This window comes from Cebus imitator, unplaced genomic scaffold (genome assembly GCF_001604975.1).
Source record: "Cebus imitator isolate Cc_AM_T3 unplaced genomic scaffold, Cebus_imitator-1.0 Scaffold123, whole genome shotgun sequence".
NCBI lineage: Eukaryota > Metazoa > Chordata > Mammalia > Primates > Cebidae > Cebus > Cebus imitator.
The window spans coordinates 4,367,342-4,391,903 of NW_016107438.1; the positions used below are offsets into that span (position 1 = coordinate 4,367,342).

At 37.2% G+C, this 24,562-nt stretch overlaps 1 protein-coding gene across 13 annotated transcripts in view; it reads right to left on the minus strand.

Moving 5' to 3' along the window:
* The window catches only part of MBTD1 (mbt domain containing 1), a 77,617-nt gene that overhangs the window by 50,954 nt on the left and 2,101 nt on the right, over positions 1 to 24,562 (minus strand). The gene's annotated exons all lie outside the window — the stretch shown is intronic.

The window sequence follows — 24,562 nt, forward strand, 5'->3', positions numbered from 1 at the left end:
AAAAAAAAAAAAAAAAAAAAAAAAAAAAAAAGAAAGAGAGAGAACATGAATTCACAGATAAAACTATAATGTAAATTAAGCACAACAAAAAAATATCCACATCTAAGCAGATCATAGTAAAACTGCAGAACACCAAAGGAAAGATATTAAAAAGCAACCAATCACCGCAGTGCAGCTCAGCAGTCAACAAGCTCTGCTCAGGTACATAGTCCAATTCGTTGCTTAGTACCTGACCATTCAGTATGAGCAGACAGGCAGGGATCACTTATCATTTGTAAAAGGCCTCTAAGATTATGAAAGACCAAAACAAATCTCCAGGAAAAATGCATCTATAGAAAACAGAAGAAATGCAGAAAAAACCCCAAATTCTTCAGAGATGTTAAGAACAGGATACTATCAGAGAACAAGATAGAACTTGGAATTTAAAAACAAAAATGGCAAAACAAATTCAATAAATGAATGATAAAGTCAAAAAAATCTTTCAAAAAGCTTGTGTGTGGGTATACATGAGACAAAAAGCTAGGCAAAAAGAAAGAAAAAAATAAAAGTTCAATCTAGAAGATCCATAATCCAATTAAGAGATATTCAAGAAACAGAAAACAGACGGGAACAAAGTTACTTTTATAAAAAGAAAAAAAAAAAAAAATCCCAAGATCAAAACAGAGCGCCCATATTTAAAGAGACCATATTAGCCCAGATTGACGACTTAAAAATTTTTTTATACCAACATGCATCATTAAAACAACTCAGAACTCTGCCAATACTGGTAGTAAAAGCTTCGACACTATGCTACACAAAAAGAGAAGGCGATCAAAATATCAGTGGGCTTCTGAACAGCAAGACTGACAAATGTACTGTCTTCAGATTTCTAGAGAAATAAATTCTTATCAGATAATCTATACTCAAAGCTCCAAGTGAAAGTAAATACAATTAAAAACAGAAAAAAGGAAAAAAAAATAAAAATCTTGGTTTTTTGAGAACCATGAAACTGATAAACCTCAAATCAGAGATACAAAAAAAGAGAGAAGACACAAATATCCTAATATCATAAATAAAAGAAGTAACAAGTCCAGGCATGGTGGCTCACACCTGTAATCCCAGCAGTCTGAGAGGCCGAGGTAGGCGGATCACCTGAGGTCAGGAGTTTGAGACCAATCTGGCCAATGTAATGAAACTCCATCTCTACTAAAAATACAAAAATTAACTGGGTGTGGTGGCATTTGCCTGTAGTCCCAGCTACTTTGGAGGCTAAGGCAGGAAAATTGAAGCTGGGAGGCAGAGGTTGCAGTGAGCTGAGATCGCACGACTGCACTCGAGCCTGGGACACAGAGCACACTTTGACTTGGGAGGGGTTGGTGGGGGGGGGAGAGAAAGAAGTAACATTGTTGCAGATTCCATAGATATTAAAAAGATTATCAACAACTTTATGACACTAAATTTGACAACTTGGATGAAATGGACAAATTCATTCAGAGACATAGAACCAAATGTCACTCTTAAAAAAAGATAACTAAATAATTCTTTATCTACTGAATTTAGTTTCAATAGAAACTAAATTCAATAGAAACTAAATTTGTTAAAGATCTTCCCACAAATGAAATTCTAGGCTCAAATCGTTTTATTGGGGAAATCTACTTAGGAAGTACTATAGACTTTTATACTAACTTTTCTAGAATATTGAACAGGATGAAACAGTTTCCAAATTCATTCTATTAGCTCAGCATTACTTTGCTTCCCAAACCAGATAAAGCCATCAGAAGAAAACTACAGAATAATATCATGAATATAGAATGCAACTTTTTTTTTTTTTTTTTTTGAGACAGAGTCTCACTCAGTTGTCAGGGCTGGAGTCCAGCAGTGAGATCCTGGCTCACTGCGACTTCTGCCTCCTGGTTTCAAGCTATTCTTGTGCCTTAGCCTCCTGAGTAGCTAGGATTACAGGCGTGTGCTACCATATCCAGCTAATTTTTGTATTTTTAGTAGAGGTGGGGTTTCACCACAATGGTCAGGCTGGTCTTGAACTCCTGACCTCAGGTAATCCACCGCCTTGGCCACCCAAAGTGCTGGGATTACAGGTGTGAGCCATCATGCCCAACTGGATGAAAGTATAACAAAATTTTAGCAGACTGAACCTAACAATATATAAAACGAACATAGCATGACTAAATATGTTTCTTCTAGGAATGCAAAACTAATTCAACATTTGAAAAATCAACAAATTCACCACATTAACAGACTAAAGAGGAGCCATATAATCACTTTGAAATATGCAGAAAATGCACTTGATAAAATTCAACATTGATCCCTGATAAATATTCTTAGCAAACTAGGAATAAACTTCCTCACCTGATAAAGAGCATTTAGGAAAATTCTAATGCTAGCATCATACTTACTGGTAAAAGGCTGCCTACTTTCCCCATAAGACCATATTGGTACACTTTTGTTCAACACTCTATTAGAAGTTTGAACCAGTGCAATAAGGCACAAAAAAGAAGGGAATCCATATTCGAAAAGGAGTAAATACATCTTTATTCCCAGACAAAATACTTATGTAGAAAATCTGATGCAATCTATGAAAAGCTATTGGGACAAATAAGTGAATTCAGCAAAAACTGGAGGATACATTATTAACAAAGAAAAATTAGTTGTGTTTTTATATAGCAACAAACAACTGGAAACTGAAACTTCAAAACACTATTTACAATACTGTCGAAAATTATGAAACAACTGGGGATACATCTGATAAAAGATGTACAAGACTGGTATCTTGAAAATGACAAAATGTGGCTTAAAAAAATCTTTGTTTTTTGAGATAGAGTCTCGCTCTGTCGCTCAAGCTGGAGTACAGTGGCATGACCTCGGCTCACTGCAACCTCCGTCTCCTGGGTTCAAGCGATTGATTCTCCTGCCTCAGCCTCAGTAGCTGAGCTTACAGGCGTGTACCACGATGCCCGGCTAATTTTTGTATTTTTAGTAGGGACAGGGTTTCACCACGTTGGCCAGAATGGTCTTGAACTCCTGACCTCGTGATCCAACTGCCTCGGCCTCCCATGTGCTGGGATTACTGGCATGAGCCAGCACGCCCAGCCTGTTTTTGTTTTTTTGAGATGGGGTCTCACTGTTGGCCAGGCTGGGGTACAGTGGCATGATCTCAGCTCACTGCAACCTTCACCTCCTAGGTTCAAGCAATTCTCCTGCCTCAGCCTCCCGAGTAGCTGGGATTATAGGCATGTGCCCCTATGCCCAGCTAATTCTCGTATTTTTAGTAGAGACAGCGTTTCGCCACGTTGGCCAGGATGGTCTCAAACTCCTGGACTCAAGTGATCTGCTTGCCTTGGTCTCCCAAAGCTGGGATTACAGGCATGAACTGCTGCGTCCGGCCTATGTTTTCTATGCCACTTTGTGTATAGCTCATCAAGGTTAGCCTTGTTCATCTTCTAACCTCCTAGTATGTAGCACAGTTCAATGGTGTGGCACAAGGCCTGAGTCAGGGAGGTCCCTGCTGCTCTTGTAGGCCCTGGCTGAACCTCCATTGCCTCTCCCTGTTTGCTTATTTATCTATAGATATATATGGTGAATTGATTTTTGACAAAGCTCAAAAAGCAATTTAGTAGAGGAAAAAAAATAGTCTTTGAACAAATGGTGCTAGAAGAATTAAGACATTCATGTGTCAAAATACCACTTTGATCCATACTTCACATCATATATAAAAATTAACTGAAAGTGGTTCATAAGCCTAAATTTAAGAATTACTGTAAGAGTTCTATAAAACTTACGGGAAAAAATATTAATAACCTTGTGTTAAGCAAAAAGTTTTTAATGATGACATAAAAATATGACACATTAAAAAAAAAAAATTCAGCTAGGTACAGTGGATCACACCTGTAATCCCAACACTTTGGGAGGCCGAGGCAGGCGGTCACCTGAGGTCAGTAGTTCAAGACCATCCTGGCCAACACAGTGAAACCCCATCTCTACTAAAAATACAAAAATTAGTGAGGGTGGTGGTGGGTTCCTGTAGTCTCAGCTACTTGAGAGGCTGAGGTGGAAGAATCACTTGAACCCAGTAGGTGAAGGTTGCAGTGAGTCAAGATCGTGCCATTGCATTCCAGTCTGGGCAACAGGGGGAGACTCCATCTCAAAAAAAAAGAAAAAAAAATTCATAAACTAGATTTTGTCAAAATTAAGAATTTCTGCTCTCTGAAAGACAATGTTAAGAGAGTAAGACACAGAGTGGGAAAAAATATTTGCAAATCATAGATTTGATGAGGGATCTGTATCTAGAAGTATTAAAACTCAATGACTGAAATAACCCAATTTAAAAAAAGGGGCAAAAGATCTAAACAGAAATTCAAAGATACATGGCCAATTAACAGTATGAAAAGATGCTCAACATGACCGGTCACTGAGAAAACACAAATTAAAACCACAAGATACTGTAAGACACCTATTAGAATGGCTAAAATTTATAAAAGTCCTGTACAGTAAGTATGGCACATAAAATTCTCATACATTATGGATGGGAATGTAAAATGGTACAAACATATTGGAAAGCAGGTTCTTTTTTTTTTTTTTTTTTGAAATGAAGTCTTGCTGTCACTCCGGCTGGAGTGCAATAGTGTGATCTTGGCTCACCGCAACCTCTACCTCCCAGGTTCAAGCTATTCTCCTGCCTCAGCCTCCTGAGAAGCTGGGATTACAGATGCCTGCCACCATGCCCAGCTAATAGTTTTGTATTTTTAGTAGACACAGAGTTTTACTATGTTGGCCAGGCTGGTCGCAAACTCCTGACCTCGTGATCCACCTGCCTTGGCCTCCCAAAGTGCTAGAATTACAGACTTGAACCACTGCACCCGGCCCAGGCTGTTTCTTAAAAAGTTAAACTATCACCTACCACCCATTCCACTCATAAATATGTATCTGAGATAAATAAAGGCATCAGCCCATACAAAGACATAAACACCAATGATCATGATAGCCCCAAACTGGAAACAATCTAAATGCCATCAATAAATGATTACACAAATTGTGGTCCATCCATACAATGATTTCATTTTGCTCCTCAGCAATAAAAAGGAATGAATTATTGACATACACAGTGTGGATAAACTTCATAATAATTATGAGTGAAAGCCAGATCCCAAAATGTCTCACTGTATGACTCTTTACAAATGCAAACTAGCTGTACAGTGACAGAGGCAGGTCAGTAATTACCTGGGGATGGGATAGGGGCCAGGAGTGGAAAAGAGGAGTTATAAAGGAGTGTGAGGAAACCTGAAGATGAGGAATATACTATCTAGATTGTGGTGATGGTTTCATGAGTGTACACCTATGTTTTTGTGCAGTTAAATTTTGTCAATTTTTAATTCAATAAAGCCATTAAAACAATCTATATCCAGCCAAATTATCAACCAAGTCTAATGGTAGAAAATGTATTTTCAGATATGCCCCTGAAGCCCCTTCAAAAAACTTAGTTCCCATGTGCACTTTTTCTCAGGAGATGATTAGAAGATATGCTTCATTATAACATCAAAGTAACCAAGAAAGAGGAAGAATGGTTGACTTAGGAACTAAATGATTCAATACAGCACAGAGGTAATGAGAGTTTCCAAAGCGATGATAAAGGGTGTCTCAGGGTTACAGCTGTATAGCAGATTTAGGCAGCAAACAGATAGTGTTAGGGAAAGAGGATGGACGATGGCTCTGGTAGGGCTCTAGGAAAAATATGAATTTTTGTGTTTGGAACTTGTTGCAGCAGCACATGGAAAAAGGCAACAGACACTTTCAACGCTGACTAAACGAAAAAAATGAACCAATCAGTAACTTCAGGAAACAAAGTTGTATCAGAAAGGAAACAGTACAGTGACTGGCTGGGAAGTTGTAAATACTATTTCTGTACTATATAAACACGAGCAATTTAAACAAAAGTGTGATAAAAGTCAATGACGTGGGCTTGGCACGGTAGCTCATGCCTGTAATCCCAGAACTTTGGGAAGCTGAGGTGGGCAGATCACTTGAAGTCAGGAGTTCAAGATCAGCCTGGCTAACATGGTGAAACTCGTCTCCACGAAAAACACATAAATTAACTGCACGTGGTGGTGCGTGCCTGTAGTCCCAGCTATTTGGGAGGCAGAGGCAAGGGAATTGCTTGAAACGGAGGTGGAGGCTGCAGTGAGCCGAGATCACACCACTGCACTCCAGCTTGGGCAACCAAGCAAGTCTCCGTCTCAAAAAAAAGTCAATGAAGTGGATAAGCGTGAAAACAAGGTGACTCATTTCCCAATGAGATTTAAAAACAAAATTTTAAAAATCAACTTGAATAGAAACAGTTTAGGGGATAGAGATTAAAAGAGTAAATGTCTATTTGTATCAACTAATACATTTTTTATTTTTCATAAAGCTTAATTCATTAAATTTAAATTACTGACCTTTATTATAAGATCGTGCCCTTTTTACTTTCACTTAAGTATGGTTATAGGTTTTTACCATTAAATACTTAACTTTTTATAAATTCTTAAGTTACTTAAGTTCCAACAAGAAAAGAACATCTGGACACTCTTTATCTTGACTGACCATGATTAACATTTTCTCCCAATTATTCCTCTCTATATTTTTCCCTCTCAACCATTAATGAGTAGTTTATATGCTTTAAGCCCTTTCACCTCTAAATCAGAACTAGAAGCACAGCTCAGGATTTCTTAACCTTGGCAATATTACTTTGGGCCAGAAAATGCTTTGCTGTAGGAGGCGAGCCTGTACATTATGAGATGTCTAGTATCATTTCTGGTAGCAACACTCGCCTTTATCCCTCAGCTGTGACAACCAAAAACGTCTTTAGGCATTGCCAAATGTCCCCTGGGAGAAAAAAAAAAACAACTCAGTTGAGAACTATTGCCTCATTCTTCAATGTGCCTTTCCTAATAGAAGGACATTCTCTTACATAACCACAGGTCAGCTATCACCTTCAAGGAATTTAACATAAACCCAATACTTAATCATCTCATCTACCATCCATACTCCAGTTTTGTCAACTGACTCAACAACACCCTTCTTTACAAGATGTTTTTTTCTTCAGCCCAGGGTCATATATTTCATTTGTCATGTGCCTTAGTCTTCGATGTAGGAGACCTTATCTTTTTAAATATTTGATGTCTTTTACGAATGCAGTCCCTTTAAGACATTTTACTTTTTCTATAAATCTGTAACTATTCTCAAAAGTTTTTTTTTGTTTTTTGAGAAGCTATAAATTTTACAGAAAAAGTGAAAATTTTGTAGAGTTCCTGCATGCCCTAGTTTCCCTTATTAACATCTTACATTAGTATTGAACACGCCATAATAAAAGAAACACGGATACATATACTGTCACTAAAGTCTATTCATTCCGTTTTTCTTCCTTTTTACTGTTTTTACATTCCAAGATCCCACAGTACATTTAGTTACTTTAAATCTTCATTACTTAAGTTGTCCTATGGCTTCTCTTGGTTGTGACAATTTCTCAGGTTTTCCCTTTTTTTTTTTTAATGACCTTGACAGTTTTGAGGAATCTTGGTCAAATACTCTGCAGACTGTTGTACTGGAATTTGTCTGACAGTTTCATTATCAGGCTGGAGTAGTTTTTGGCAGGTACATCACAGAGGTGAAGTGTCCTTGGTATCACAGCATTTCAGTGATACATACTAACATGACTTATCAATGCTAGCGATTTTGATCATCTGGTTGAGGCAGTGTTTATCAGGTTTCTCTGCTGCGAAGTTACTCTGAATCTCTTCCCAAACTGTACTCTTTGGAAGAAAGTGACTATGTATACCCCATACATAAGGAGCACGGAGTTAGTTACACTCCCCTCCTTGAGAGTGAAGTATTCCTATGAAGTATTTGGAATTCTTCTGCATAGATTTCCTTTTTAAAAAATAAAAATTTCCTCATTTTAGGTTTTAGGTGTCCTCAGGACTATAGTTAGGTTGCACTGCCTAACTGATGCTATCATTTTCAAGGCATCAAATCCAGACACACGATGTCCATCTGTCCCTTACTGGTGATGTTAATTTTTCTTTCTTTCTTTCATTTTTTTTTTTTTTTTGAGACAGGGTCGGTCTCCCTTTATTACCCAGGCTGCAGTGCAGCGATGCGATTTTGGCTCACTGCAACCTCCACCTCCAGGGTTCAAGCAATCCTTCTGTCGCAGCCTCCTCAATGTCTGGGATTACACGTGTGCGCCACCTCACCCAGCTAATTTTTCTCCACTGTACTTTTATTATTTTCTTTGATAAGCAATCTATGCTGAGACACTTACAGAAAATTCAAATATTCAGCTCACCAAATTTTCACTCAAGATTTAGAATCCAATGATTCTGGCCCAATCTCTCACTGTGATGATTTCCCAACCCCAACATTCCCTCCATGTTTATCAGCAGTATTCTCTAAGGAAGAGCTCTCTTTTTATTATTGGTATCAACTCATAGATTTCTATTTTTCAATGTTATATTTTTTATTTTTTGAGATGGAGTCTCGCTGTTGCCCAGGCTGGAGTGCAGTGGCACGATCTTGGCTCACTGCAACCTCTACCTCCCAGGTGCAAGTGATTCTTCTGCTTCAGCCTACCAAGTAGCTGGGATTACAGGGGCCTGCCACCACGCCTGGCTATTTTTTGTACTTTTAGTAGAGACAGGGTTTTAGCATGTTGGCCAAGCTGGTTTCGAATACCTCAAGTGATCTGCCCACCTCGGCCTGTCAAAGTGCTAGGATTACAGGCATGAGCCACGACACTCAGCCAACTTTTCAAGGTTTTATAACTCATCATTGTCTTTAATTATCTGGGGATCACACTGTCCCAGGGTAGGCTAGTGGAAGCCCCTTAAAGCCTACTCCTGTGTCACTCTGACATGCCTCTATCAATTTTTTGAGCATTTCCCTACTTTCTGGCATAACAAGATATTCCAGGCTTATCTTATAACCATTTCTCTGTCCCAGCCCTGGAACCAAACATTTCTCCAAACAGCCTTGGTATCTTTTAGCGGGGAATAATGTAAGAAATAAAGATCTAGGCGTTCCATGTACTTATTGCTATTTGGTTATCTCTGCTCCTAGGCCTTTTCAGTGGACAAAAAATATATACACACATGCATGTGACATATGTATACACACATGTATTTTAGAAAATTAGGAGTTCACATTTAAATGCCCAATTCCAAGCAATCCCCATAGGGCTTTCTTCTCACCTTCCCACACTTCACATTTGTGTCTCTTCGACAGAATGCTGCTTCTTAACAAAAACATGTCTACTGATCTGTTCAATCCTTTTAGACATTTAAATAGTTACAGAAGCATTACATCATACCACTTCAAAAAGCAGTTTTCAGGATTTCTTTGCAGTCACTTCTCTCTAGACTGAATACTGAGTATTAAAAGTTACTTGGATTATTTATTTCAATGTGGTTATTACTGATTTGAAGTTAGTTAGAATTGGTTTGCTTTTGGTTTTTAATCTCCTCCATCATCCTTATTGAATTAGTTTCATTTTTTTTGGGGTGGGGGACTACTGAGAAGATCATCCTTCTGGCAAAAATAAAGAACTATACAAATAGCTGCAACTCAAAGAAATGTCATTTCCTTCCCTGCCTCACCACCCACCCTGTTAAGTGGGTAACCAACTTTATCACTTTCTGGTTCATTTTTCTTGTTTGTGTACATTTTGAAAAAGTAAACAGGTATATGTACAGGTATACATAAGTTTTCTTATTTCCATTTCTTAACCAAAGTCACATACTATATTCCTGCCCTTAGTTTTTACTGCTTTAGAAACATATCCTGAAAATCATTCCATTTCAGTACATTGACATCTTCCTTAATCTTCTGGCAGCTGCATAGTACTCCACTGTGTTTATGTTTATTCAACCAATCTCTCCTTTTAACATTTAGATTTCAGCGTTTTGCCATTACAAGTATGCTGCAGCAAACTTATGCATCTGTGTTTTTATACTGTGCAGCATATATAACTCCAGGGTGTATTCTCAGAAATGGGATTCCTGGGTAGGATATGTGTATATGTAATTTTGTTAGATATTGCCAAATCCCACTCCAAAGAAATGTTATCATTTGCACCAGCAATAGTGACAGTGCTTGTTTCCCCAGAGGCGCTGGGAATGTATTGTCGAGTATCTGAATTTTTCCGAAAATGACAGATGAAAAATGGTATGCCAGTGTAGTTGTCATTTTCGTTTTTTTTGGTGACAGTCTTGCTCTGTCACCCAGGCTGGAGTGCAGTGGCACAATCTCAGCTCACCACAACCTCCAACACCGGATTGAAGTGATTCTCCTGCTTCAGCCTCCCAAATAGCTGGGATTACAGGCATGCACTACCATGCCCAACTAATTTTTGTATTTTTAGTAGAGACAGGGTTTCACCATGTTGGCCAGGCTGGTCTCAAACGCCTGATCTCATGTGATCCACCCGCCTTGGCCTCCCAAAGTGCTGGGATTACAGGTGTGAGCCACCATGCCTGGCCTGTCATTTTTTTTCTTAAACCTTCTATTTGGAAATAACTTTGAACTTTCAGGAAAGTTAGGACAATAGTCCAATGAAGTCCTGTGTACTCTACTCAAATTCACCAACTACTACTATTTTGCCCCATTTTCTTCTCTAAACACATAGTTTTTCTGAACAATTTGAAAGTTAAGTATCCCAAAATAACTCAATGTTCATTTCCTTGGAATAAAAACATTCTGTTATAACTGGGACATATTTATCAGTTTTAGAAAATCTGACAATATATGATACTTTTCCCTAATTGACCATCCACATTCCAACTGACTCAATGTCTTTACGCCATTTCCTCCTCCAAGTCCAGGATCACATAAAAACTAAAAAGTCGTATTTATCTTTTTAGTTTCCCTTAGTCTGTAAGATTAGTTTTAATTTTTTTTTTAGACACAGGGTCTCAGTGTGTTGACCAGACTGGACTCAAACTCCTGGTGTGGAGCGATCCTCCCACTACAGCCTCCTGAGTAGCTGGGATTACAAGTGCACACCACCATGTTTGGTTTGAAATTATTTTTCTAGAATGCAAGCAAGCTCCTTTCCCCCTTAACAGAATGCTTCTCATTTGAGGTTCATCTGATGTGTCCTTAAGGGACTCTGGTTATGTACCCCATAATGCTACATTTTTCCTCAGGATATTGTATCCAGAGGCACAAGATTTCTACCCGTCTCTCACCAGTGATGTTAATTTTGATTACTCTGTCAAGGTGCAGTACAGCTTTCCACTGTATACTGTGTATTTCTCCTTGCAACCAATAAGCAACCTCAGGGACACCGAATTATCAACACATAGTTTCTCATTGAAATCTCACCGACATTCTTAAATTTGGCATCCAATGATAGCTTGTACTAAAGCAAACATTAATATGGTGGCTGCAAAACGATTTTCCAACTCCAGCACTTTTTCCTTACCAGCCAGCAAGAAATCCTGCCATCACCCCCTTTTATCCACATACCTACCTATTCATTATCAGTATGAATTAACTATTTTTTCCCCAATGGTTTATCATTCATCACTACTCTTCTGGGGCTCAAAATATCTCACATTTGGCCATGATGATGCCCCTGAACTCTTTCCTGTGTCCTCTTTTTTTTTTTTTTTTAGACAGTCTCCCTTTATTGCCCAGACTAAAGTACAGTGGTGTGATCTCCGTCTGCAATCTCCGTCTCCCGGGTTCAAGTAATTTTTGTGCCTCAGCCTTCTGAACAGCTGGGATTACAGGTGTGAACCAACAAGTCAGGCAAATTTTTGTATTCTTAGTAGACGCAGGGTTTCGCCACGCTGGCCAGACTGGTCTCGAACTCCTGGCCTCAAGTGATCTTCCTGATTTAGCCTCCCAAAGTGCTGGGATTACAGAAGTGACCCACTGTGCCAGGCCTCCTGTGTCCTTTTGACATACTTCCATCATTTTTTTGAGGAATGCCTTTCCAGGCTCAATTTATACCTATGCTGCTCCAGCCCTGAAATCAATAATTTCTCCTAGAAACTCTCGTCTTTATTAGTGAAGAACTGGTATTGAAAGCCAAGATCTGGGCAATCGGTGCAGTTTTCCAGAGCATTTTTTTGTATTTTCTTTTGTATGGTTTGTCTGTGCCCACCTTTTGCCTTTTTTTTTTTTTTTTTTTTTAGGTTTTTTTTTTTTTTTTTTTTTTTTTTTTTTTTTATTGAGAAATTTCATTTATTCTTTATCTGTATGTATGGAAAATTGTGATTTTTGCCCATGAAGTTTTTCCACATATATTTAAAATATCTCAGCAAAATTTATCAGCATTTTATTGTACCTTGATTATGAGTCAAAACCTTTTCCTAAAGCATGGTAGAGAAAAATTTTCCCATATTTTTTCCTGGCATTTATATAGCTTTCACATTTAGATCTGACGTGTCTGGAATTTATGATGATGTATGGCACAAAGAACAGCTCTAATAGTACCTTTTTTTCCCTCCAAATGGCTGTCTAGTTGCGCCAACATCCTTTATCAAAACGTCCATCTTTGTCTCAGTGATTTGAAATACCACTTTAAGTGCTAGATTTCCATATGTAGTTGTGTCCATTTCTGGATTTCATACTACTTCATTGATCTATTCTTGCACCAATGTCTTGCTTTTTGAATCATTAAGGGTTTGGAATGTATTTTGATTATCTCATAGAGCTAGAGATCCCCTCAAAAATCTTTTAATGTTTTTACATTCTTGCACGTATATTTTTCCAAGTGCACTTCAGTATTAGATAGTTCAACTCTAAACCAAAAAATTATCAGTCTTTTTATTAGGATCTCATTAAATTTCTAGATAACTCTGGAAAAAGTGACATTTTGATATGTCTAAAGAACAATGGAGGTCTTTCTATCTGTTCAAGTCTGCTTTGTGTCTTTTGGGAATGTTTTATATAGCTTGCTTCACATAGGTTTTCAACAATGTTTTAAAAAAGTAAATCCTGAGGAATTTAATTACAGGTTGAATATTCCTTATCCAAAATACTTGGGACCAGAAGTGTTTCAGAGTTTGGAATATGTGCACATACGTAGTAAGATATTTTGGGGATGGGACCCAAGTCTCAACACAAAATTCACTTGTTTCATATCCAACTTATACACATAGCCTGAAGATAATTTTATACAGTACAAAAAAAGTTTGTGCATGAAATAAGGTGTACACTGAGCCAGCAGAAAGCAAAGGTGTCACTATCTCAGTAGCCTATGTGGTTGATCTGTGGTGTCACGTCTATGCTCAAAGAGTTTCAAACGTTGGAGCATTTTGGACTTTGGGTTTTTGGATTAGGGATGCTCAATCTATGCTTTGTTGTTCCTACTGTAATTTTTTCTTGTTATATTTTCTTACCTGGTTATTTTCTCAGTACATGAAGATTTCTTATTTTATATCCTACCTCACTGAATTGCTTTAAGGTAGTTTTGTCACTGATTTTCTAAGGCTTTCCAGATAAACAATCAAGTCACTAACAAAGAAACTTTTCTTCTTTTCCCACCGTTACGTCTTTTTTTCTTTTCTATCTGTATTGGTTCATATTTCCAGTATAATGTTAAGTCATGGAGAAAATGGGCATCCTTACTTTATTCTCAATTGTGGTGTTTCTCAATAAGATTTTGGCTTTAAGGTTAAGGCTATGTACATATGCATATGTGTGTATTTATAAAAATAAAAATATTGTATGTTAAGGAAGTATTCATCCATTCCCATTTTCTGAAGCTTTTGTTAGGAACAGGTGTTGAATTTTCTCATAGACTTTTCCAGCTCCTATAAAGAGAACACAACTTTTCTCTTTTGACCGAGTAACATGGTGAATTATATAAATAGATTTCCAAACACTGAATCATCCTCGTATTCCTGTTATAAAACTCATTTCATCAAAATTTATTTTTGTAATGTGGTGTGAGAGACTGTACGATAATAGAGTCTTCCATCAATATTTGCATGTGGCATCTCTGTAATTTTCGTTTTTTGAGCTATCAGGCTTAGAAATCAGTATTACTTTTTTTTTTTTTTTTGCGACAGGGTCTTGCTCTATTGCCCAGGCTAGAGTGCAGTGGCATAATCTTCGCTCACTGCAGCCTCAATCCTCCTGTGCTCAAGTGATCTTCCCACCCCAGCCTGCTAAGTAGCTGGGACTACAGGCACACGCCACAGTGCTCAGCTAATTTTTTAGTAGAGATGAAGTCTCACTATACTGCCCAGGCTGATCTCAAACTCCTAGGTCAAGTGATCCTCCTGCCTTGGCCTCCTAAAATGTTGGGATTACAGGTGTGAGCCACTGCGCACAGTCCAGTATTATTCTTGTGTCATAAAAATAATTAGCTTTCCATTTTCTATATTCATGTAGCATTGGGAGTATCTGGTTAGGCCGAATTATCCTTTGAAAGCACTTAGGCCTGGTGTGCGGTGGGACGGTTCTTTAATAAACTTCTATTTCTTCTAGAAAAACTGGTCTTATTTTCTTTTAATTTCTAATGAGGTCAATTTTACTAAACTGTATTTTCTTAAGAAATTATCCATTTCACTGGGTGCGGTGACTCACGCCTGTAATCCTAGCACTTTGGGAGGCTGAGGTGGGTGGATCACCTGAGGTCAAGACCAGCCTGACCATCATGGTGAAATCCCATCTTTAAAAANAAAAAAAAAAAAAAAAAAAAAAAAAGCCAGAAAAAAAGAAATTATCCATTTCATCTAGGTTTTGTAATGTATTTTGTAAAAAAGTACAAAATAGTTTTGTATGATTTGCTCAATTCCCTCTGTATCCAATGTTATTTTCCTCTTGTCATTTCTTAAAATTTTATTTGTGCTTTCTCCCTTTTCCCACTTGGTTAAATTAGCTCGTGACTTATCCATTATGTGACTCTTCCCCTAAGGGTTGAAGACTGATTGATCAACTAGATGCATAATTTTTCTGTTCTTTAACTCATTTAATTTTTATTTCTTTTCTTGTGCTTTTGGCTTACTTTGTTAATTTCTGAATTGGGAATTTATTTTCATTTATGTAAGTATTTAGGGCTATGAATTTTCCTCGGCTCACTGCTTTAAATGTACTCCACAGATTCTGGCATGTAGTATTTTCATTATCATCATTTTCCAGAAACTGTGCAGTTTGTGCTTTCCTTTTACCTGTCAAACTTTTAAAAATTTAGGCATACTGTGGAACACTTATCAAAATATAGGACTTTTCTTTCACTCTAGAAAGCTCCTTCCTGTACTTTCCCACTCGATCTCTCCCCAATCCTGAGTTCTATCAGCTTTGGCTACATTTTGTATATATTGAAGAATTTATATAAATGGCATAAAACTGTATGGATATTTCTGTGTCTAATTTCTTCCAGTCAGCATAGTATTTTTGAGATTTATCCATATGTATAAATGGTTTATTTTTATTGCTAACACTCTTCAACCTATCAGCTCTTTCTGCAGCCAGATTTTGCTATGAATAAAGCTGCCATGAAAATTCTTGTACGAGGTTTTCTGTGAATATACAATACAAGAGGTCTCCATTTCAAGATGGAAGTGCAATGTCTTTTTGCTTTTTGGATTTCTGTTTTCTTGTATGGGACCTACTGCTTTTCTAATAGATGGACAATTTTTGTGAATATTTTATGTTTAAAAACAGCATATTATCTGGCGAGGAGTGATGGCTCACACCTATAATCCCAGGTCTTTGGAAGGCCAAGGTGGGAAGACTGCTTGAGCCTAGGAGCTTGAGACCAGCCTGGGCAACATGGCAAGACTTCGTCACTACAAGAAAAAAAAAATCAGCCGGGCATGGTGATGTGCACCTGTAGTCCCAGCTACTTGGGAGGCTGAGGTGGGGTGGGGAGGTCAAGGCTGCAGTGAGCTGTGATCATACCACTGTACTCCTGCAGTCTGGGAGATGGAGCAGGGGGGAGGGGGTAGAATATATTCTTGGTTATTAGGGATATAATAGAAGATTTGCATTGTTATTTAGATCTTTTATATCCTTTTTTATCCACTACATCTTGTGTTGTCAAAGTTTCCTGATTTTAGTTTTTTATTTCTTATGTTTTATATAAATTTTGCTTTATACAGATTGTTCCTGTATTATTTGGTACATATTTAACTGTTATTCTTCATTGTGAATCATGGTTTTTAGCATTATAAACTGTTCTTCTTTGTCTGATTTAATGCTTTTTTGGGTTTGAATTTGACTTTGCTATCAGCATTGCCAGTCTTGCATTCTTGAGATTTCTACTGCCTGGCACATCTTTGTCCAGACCTTTAAGTTTGCTCTCAATTCTCCACATATTTTATAATTAGGGTGTGCATTATGTACTGTATACTTTTTTTCGTTCCATTTTGGTTTTCTTTGTCCCTTTAAAAATTTCTCTCATTATTTTGGAAAGTTCTCCTAATGCTTACCTTTATATTAATAGCATTTACAGTACCTTGTATCTTTTTTCTTACGTCATCTTTTCTATTTGGTCTTTAGATGATATCCTCTGACTCCCTCATATTACTTAAACTACAGTAGTTAATCTTACTCTGAGAACAGTTCTAGACAGGGTCTTGTTCTGTTGCCCAGGCTGGAGTGCAGTTGAGCCAACACTGCTCTCTGCAGCCTTGATCTCCTGAACTCAAATGATCCTCCTACTTCAGCCTCCTGAGTAGTTGGGACTACAGGCATGAGCCACCACACCTGGCTAATTAACCTTTTTTTTTGTTGTTGTTGGAGCGACTGGGTTTCACTATGTTGCCCAGGCTGGTCTCTAAGTCCTGGGCTCAAATAATCCACCTACCCTGGCCTCCCAAAGTGCTGGGATTACAGATGTGACCCACCACACATGGCCTTAGTTTTTCCTTTTCTTTCCTTCTCCTCTCCCATTATTTTTTAGTTGCATTCTTTTTATTTTGTCAGAATGTACGTTTATGTACTACTCTATTCTCAAGGTCCCTACTATTGGTATTAATCTGAGTTCAAAAAAGATGCCTGAAATACTTATTGTCATAGTCTTTTTGCAGGAATTTCCCAAACATCTCTTTTAGATGAAAGTCATCCTTTTAGAGTATCCTCAGAAGAGGTGAATACAGTATTCCCTGGGTTCTTGCACGTTCAAACTATCATTCCACAGTCTGAATACCTGAACAACAGTTGGCTGGATATAAAATCCTTGGCTAGCAGTTACTTTCTTCATGCTGCTCCACTGTCTTGCTTTGCTTGTTGCTTTTGAGAAATCTGACACTGGTCTAAGTCTCCTGCCTCTGTCTTGCCTCTATGTCACTAGTCTTTGCCTAGAGACCCTGAAAATTCTTTGTATTTTTAGAGTCACACAGCTTTACTAGGAAATATCCTTGAGCGTGCCTTCTGGTATGAACTTCTGAGGTATAGATTCAGATCTCTTTTCACTTCCAGAAAGTCTTCTTGGATTATGGTTTTAAATACTATTTTCTCTTTTTGAAGGACATCAATTATACACATTAGACTTTTGATCCACCTCCCATTTCAACTTTGTCAATTTTCAAAACAAAGATCTCAGCTCAATTATCCCATTTTCTTGCTTCTCTTCAATATCTTTTATTACATTTGCATTTGAATTTGTCGTGTGGGAATATTAAAACTTCATTATTGGTATGATTTTATCTTTTTTTCTATTTTTCCGTTTCATCTACTTCGTGTTCATTTCTTAATGCTTTTTGTTCCTGAGTTTTATATTTGTCTCAGATATTTAATTTGATTTTTCAAATCTCCAAACATTGATTTGAAAATGTTTAATTTCACTTGGAGTGTTGTGTCAATCTTTTCCTGCTTTTTTGATGGGGGTAGATCTGCACCAGCTGACATGCTGATTCACATTTCCTGTTTGTTTTTTCTTACAGTAGTTCTATATGAATATGGCCTGCTCTTTTCCATTTCTGTTCATGTCATAGGCAGAGCTCCTAGTTCAAGAACATCCTCTTCTTTAAGTTCAGTTTCTTTCTTTTCCTGAAGAATTTTTTCTTCTTCCTTCTTCTTCACTGCCATGTCTCCAAGTCTTCATCTTTTCCTTATGAAGCAATGCTTATAACTTAAAGCTACCAATTCTGGAAGCAATAATTTAAAGCTACTGCTTACCTTAAAGCTCTTCTCTATACATAGGGCTATGAACTATCAAACTCCAGACCTATAAGCAATGTTTTGGAACTTCTTTTGGATTTTCTCTTTCTGGGAGAGGATCTTTGTACCCTGTCTAAAGCTTTCACGCTCCCATACCTCTTTTGGTAAATTTGTCAAGTCTTCCCTTTCCCACTCTTAACCCCCAGAGGAATGAGCATAAGGAGCACTTGGAATTTGGTTCATTTCTCTACCTATAAGAATCTACAAATCTCTATAGGCAGAGAAATAAACTAAATTTATGAGTTGAACTCATAAACACATTTCATCCCATAGGAGTTTACCTGTAAATTCTACAATAACCTAATATTGGACTTGTTCTGTTGTCCAGGCGGGAGTGCAGTGGCACGATTTTGGCCTCCGGGGTTCAAGCGAGCCTCCTGAGAAGCTGGGATTACAGGCATGTGCCTTAACACTTGGCTAATTTTTGTATTTTTGATAGAGATGGGGTTTCGCCATACTGGCCAGGCTGGTCTCGAATTCCTGGCCTCAAGTGATTTGCCCACTTCAGCCACCCAAAGTGTTGGGATTATAGACATGAGCCACCGCACACAGCCATACTGGACTATTTTTGCTATTTATCTGCTATGGTTACTATTATATTATTTGTAATATGCTCATTATGTGTCAGGCACAGTCAGCGCTTAATCTGTAGTGGCACATTTAAACCTTACAAGTATTATTACCATTTTATAGGAGGAAGCAACAGCTCAAATAGGCTAAACAACTTGCCCAAGATCATATAACTACCGTGAACACTAATAATATGAATTATGGGACTACTTTTAAAATGCTTTAAATTTTAACGTTCTTCCCCACCTCCAATACTGTTTCTGTCAGCTAGCCTCTGTAAGCACAGAAAACAAACATCAAATAAGTATGTTTCAGGTAATGTGTCTTCTTGAACATTTTGCTCTTCAAAATAAAACTTGAGGCCAGGTGTGGTGGCTCACACCTGTAATTCCAGCACTTTGGGAGAACAAGGACCACTTCAAGTCAGGAGTCCCAGACCAGTGTGGCCAATATGGTGAAACCCTATGTTTACTAAAAATACAAAAATCAGCCAGATGTGGTGGTGGGCACCTGTAGTCCCAGCTACTAGGGAGGCTGAGGCAGGAGAATCACTTGAACCCGGGAGGGAGAGGTTGCAGTGAGCCATGATCGTGCCACTGCATTCCAGCCTGGGTGACAGAGTAAGACTCTGTCTTAAAAAAACAAACAAACAGACAAACAAAACAAAACCAAAAAACAGAAAATCATATTAGATGACTACTTAAGGTCTTGAATATAGGGAGATGGGATGACTGCAGGTAGGTAAACCTTGCTTTGTATTCGGGTGTATATGCTAATTCCTCAGCTACTATAAAGTCAGCAGATAATGTCTAAATTCATACACTAAATAAATAAGCCTAAACTTTTGAATTAGAGATAAATAATAGATGAAAAAGCTAAAAGAATGAAAGTAGTTATCTCGCCAGAGCTGAACTAGGACAAGGGACCATTTTTTTTGAGTACTTTTAGCATTGTTTAATTATCATACTATAAAGTACATGTATTACTTTGATAAAAATAAAAGTTAATTTTTATGAAGTATACAGTACATTCAAAAAATTAAGTCGGTGAATATTGAGAGATTGATGATATTTGGTATTGGCAAATACATGTGGGAAAAATAGTGCTCATACACAGTTGGTAGGAGGATAAACTTATAACATCTTCTTGGAAAGCGATTTGACATTACATATGAAAACTTAAAATGACTATGCCTTTTGACTAGGTAATTCCATTTTTAGGAATCTGTGCTTCAGAAATATACATACAAGGACAAAGGATCTATGTAGAAGGATGCCTACTAATGTAATAATAATGAAAAACTGGAGACTAACAATCAGCAGGGCAATGATGAGCAACAGGTAAAATACTGAGTGGAAAAAATAAATCACAATATATAGTAGAATAAAATGTATCACAGTATGACTCACTTTTTATTCAAAGAAACAATATACACTGTCATATACACAGATTGATATATGTATGCTTGCATGTGCACTAAGAAAGACCTTAGGAGTAGCTAAAGTTTTAGCAAGGTGAGAGTAGGATGAGAAGATCAATCTAACTTTTTACGATTTTTCTTTAAACATCATAGATGTACTTCTATAATGAAAAATAAAAGGTTTTTATAGTGACAAAACTAAAGAAGAGATCACAAATCACAATAGAACTTCACTGTCCTACTGTAATTGTCACCTAGGTAAAACTTCCTCCCTATGAAATCTACAAAGGAATTAAGAGGCACAGTTATTAACTTATTGGTATAATCAAACAAAATTTCCAACAAAACATCTCTAGGAGAAATGACAGAAAACACTTGAAATCTTAAATGCAAGTGTCAATAAATATGCAGCTAAGTAATATTAACAGTATCATTTCAATGTGAATAAACTCATCAGATATGAATAAACTCATCAGAGGTCAACCAATTCTTCATTATCCAAACCCACTGGAAGCAGTGGCCATATAATTTTCAAAGTTCTATATTTAGCTATGGAACAAATATTTTCTAGAACCTTAAATTTCAATGTTGTATGCATGAGATCACGAAGTTCAATACAGAAATTAATACATACTCTCTGATGACTGACCTTGGTAGGAGCTCAAGGGCTATTTAGCTCCTGCAGGCCTCTTTTTCATTCTATTATACTATGAGGATGAAAGCAGAGTCTGATATAGTGATAAAACTCATTAGTGTAAAGAGAAATGCCTTCATTCTTTCTTAGCTCACCATTATAAGGAGCATAAATGGTAAGAATTTGGGATTACTGGTTTTTTATTTCTTACAAATTCAATGTGCAAGAATAAATTCATGTCAATGATACAACCAAGAGGAAACCAAAAGCAATAATATTCTAAATAACCCATCTAAAGAAATGGAAAAACACCCAGGAGAATGACAGGAGAGGACAATATTCTACACAGCAGTATTTTAAGATTTAAAGCAACAGTGAGCAAAAGGAAGTCATTCTTTGATCTACAAGAAACACAAATTTCTACCTCGTTGGGCTCAACTTCTAGTCCTATCACTGTTATGACTTTGGATGTGACAATTACTTGGGTCTCAGTTTCCCTCTCTTCTAAATAAGGAAAACATCACTTACCACACAGGAAGGATGTATGATAAAATTAAATAATTCACATGAATAGGCTTTTAGATCTCCTGAAGAAAGCTATGACTCCTTAAGTACGAACCTGGAAAGCTAATTAAAACAAGATGACCTATCAAAATTAAGTCTGAAACACACAGTGGCCTAGAGGTTTCCTAAGATCATTATAGGCTATCAATCCTACCCCAAATAACACAATTCATACCAAAGCTGGGTCTGTAGTGTAAATGTGGTCTGAATGATCAAACAAGATCATTTATTAGTATGCTAACATAGAGAAAATAAACAGCTTATTCAGTGCCATATTGATTTGACACAACCTAAGAACACTTCATTTAAAATGGTAACACATTCTCCTGGTGTTTACCTTTTAAAAATATATTTGGAACTGGTTGCATAGAAGATATATAGCCACTGAACAATATTAACTATAGGGTGTTAATAATTAAACAAAGTTGGGTTAAACACACACACACAAGGGGGATACTTTTCTGGTATATAAAATAATCTCTAGCAGTCTTAGAAGTCTAAAAGTAATCGATGATGATAATTTTTTTTTCTTTTTGAGATAGCATCTCACTCCATCGCCCAGGCTGGAGCCCAGTGGCACAATCATGGTTCACTTCAACCTTGGCCTCCCAGACTCAAGCAATCCTCCTACCACAGTCACCCAAGTAGCTGGGACTAGAGGCATGTGCCACCACACTTGACTAATTTTTGTATTTTTTTTTTTTTTTTTTTTTTTGTAGAGACAGGTTTTTATCATGTTGCCCAGGCTGATCTTGAACTCCTGGGCTCAAGCAATCTGCTTGCCTTGGCCTCCCAAAGTGTTGGGACTACAGGCATGAGGCACCACACCTGGCTGATATTAACCAATATTTATTGAATAATATATACAAATCATTATGCTTAGCACCAGAAATACAAAGAAGTATTAGACTTAACATTCCTGTACTACAATTAGACTGCAAACTGTGGTCAAATAATTGGGCCACAACATTTAACTAACGAGTATCCTATACAACCAGTTTTAAAAGGTGAGCAGTAGGAACTAAACATAGTGAAAAAGAATAAAGGAGGAAATCCTGGGAATGCATATTAATATTTTAACTTATGACTTGTCTCACCTTTTATAGCAGCTTACATTTTTTTAAACAGTGGGCATAACATCTGAGTGGAGGTTTACAGAAACTACAAGGAGTCAGGGTTCACCCCATATTTCAGACAACGAAAGTGAAGCTTTCAAAGAGGTTACCCAACTTGCCTAAGATCACAGTTCAGAGAACTAGTTGGCCAACTTTGTCCAGAGCTCACTTCTATCACACTAAATTCTGAATTATCAGTGCTAAAGTGAGAACCTGAAGGGACCTCAGACATCTCCTAATGGAGTGTTTCCCTAACCAACCTGATAAACTTTCTGGGGTATACCTTAAAAACACATTCCCACAACCCACCGCAGACCCCCTAAATAATTTATAGGAGAGAGGTTTTGCATTTTAACAAGAGCTCTCAAGAAGTGATTCTAATGAGAAGTTATGCTTAGAAAACACTGTACTATGTCTATATGTCCAGTATGCCAGACATTTGGCTGCTTAAATTTACATTGACTGAAACAGCAAAATTAAAAATTGAGTTCTTCAATTTTTAGTTCTACTAGCTACATTCCAAGTGCTCAAGAGCCACATGTGGCTAGTGGCTACCACAGCTGAACAGCAAAGATACAGGAAATTTCCAACATTGCAGAAAGTTCTATTGGATTGTGCTGATACTAGATCAACCATTCAATTGCCGTGAGAAAACTGAGGCACAGGATCTCGTCCATCAAGGCCATGGGGCTAGTCAGCCGCAGAATTGCGACACCAACCTCACTGCCAGCGCCCCTCCTACTGTATCACTTGATCCTATCTCATATTCAGGGTTTGTTCAAATGGGAATTGTTTCCTTTTCACCTTTTCTTGTGGGTTTCAGCAAAGCAAGAAGAGAAATTCTAAATTTGTGGGTTAAAAAAACCCCCCAAGAACCTAAGAAAAAGTTTATTAAAAAAAGATTAAATCAATCTGCAATTTTTGCATAAATCAAGTCATCCTGGACAGTTAATACTGTGGTATGAGGAGACATAGCTTATCTTGCATTAACTATTGTAGTCCTTTCTCTTTTATTGTCCTGATGCTTTTATTCTCTTTCTTGAATTCGAAACCCTCCGACTAATGATACTAAGTGTGAAAGGTTAAATCTTACTTAGCAAACATTTTAAAGATGCAAAATTGAGAAACAAAGACCAACCCAAAGAATATCACTTGTTTAATGTTAGAATGTGGTAACTCAGACTACTGAGCACTCTTTGCTTTTAGTAATTCAGTGGTTTAGCATTTACACTAATATGTTGTTTTCACTTTTAAACTACAGTTTATGGCTTCCTTTGACCCCTGTGTTATGTTTGAAAACTATTTAAAATAAGTTGTTTTAATTTTTAACATAATTGAGGGGCCAAAAGCAGCACTGAAACATCTAGAAAGATTTAGGTAATAAGGTCAACATATAACCAGTTTTAAAACTGCGGCAGTGTCTTTAAAAATAAAACCAGTAGTTCCTGTCTAGTATGTTTAGAATGCAAATGTCTCCAGAGTCAGTCAACTTAAGTCATGACAGTTCATGTTTAAAGCTGGAAAACAACTTGGAACTCCTTATTAAAATGTTAAAAACCCAATAATTACAGCTCTATTGATTCTTTTTCACGAGCTAAATTCTAGTGAGTAGATTTAGAGGAAATATTTTATGTCAAACATTACATAAAGTTAGAAATTGGATGGTTAAAAAACATGACCCAACATAAGGCACTATGGACAAATACTTATTCAAGACAGATGTTGCCATAATTTGCAAGGTACTCACAAGCATTCAGTATGGGGTTCTATATAAATAGAAGATACTTGTTATTTAGAGAAGGAGGTGGTGCAAAGAAAAAAAAAGATATTTTCTTTCTGAACACTCTGGTGTTGAGGTAAACAAATGAAAAATAAAATAACAGTCTAAGTACACAAGAGCAAAGTAACCGTCTCTAAGTTCTAAAAGCAGGAGAGAAAAATCGAGTCTAACCTTTGAAACAGGAGACTGGGGCTTAAGGTGAAATTTATTTGCTGGCTTTTAGATCAGAGGCATTATTTCTACACTGTATCTATTATGTCTTGACCCCCACTTGACTGTATTAGAGAGAAACGAGTACATCCAAGATTCTCAAGCCAACACAACTACTTTTG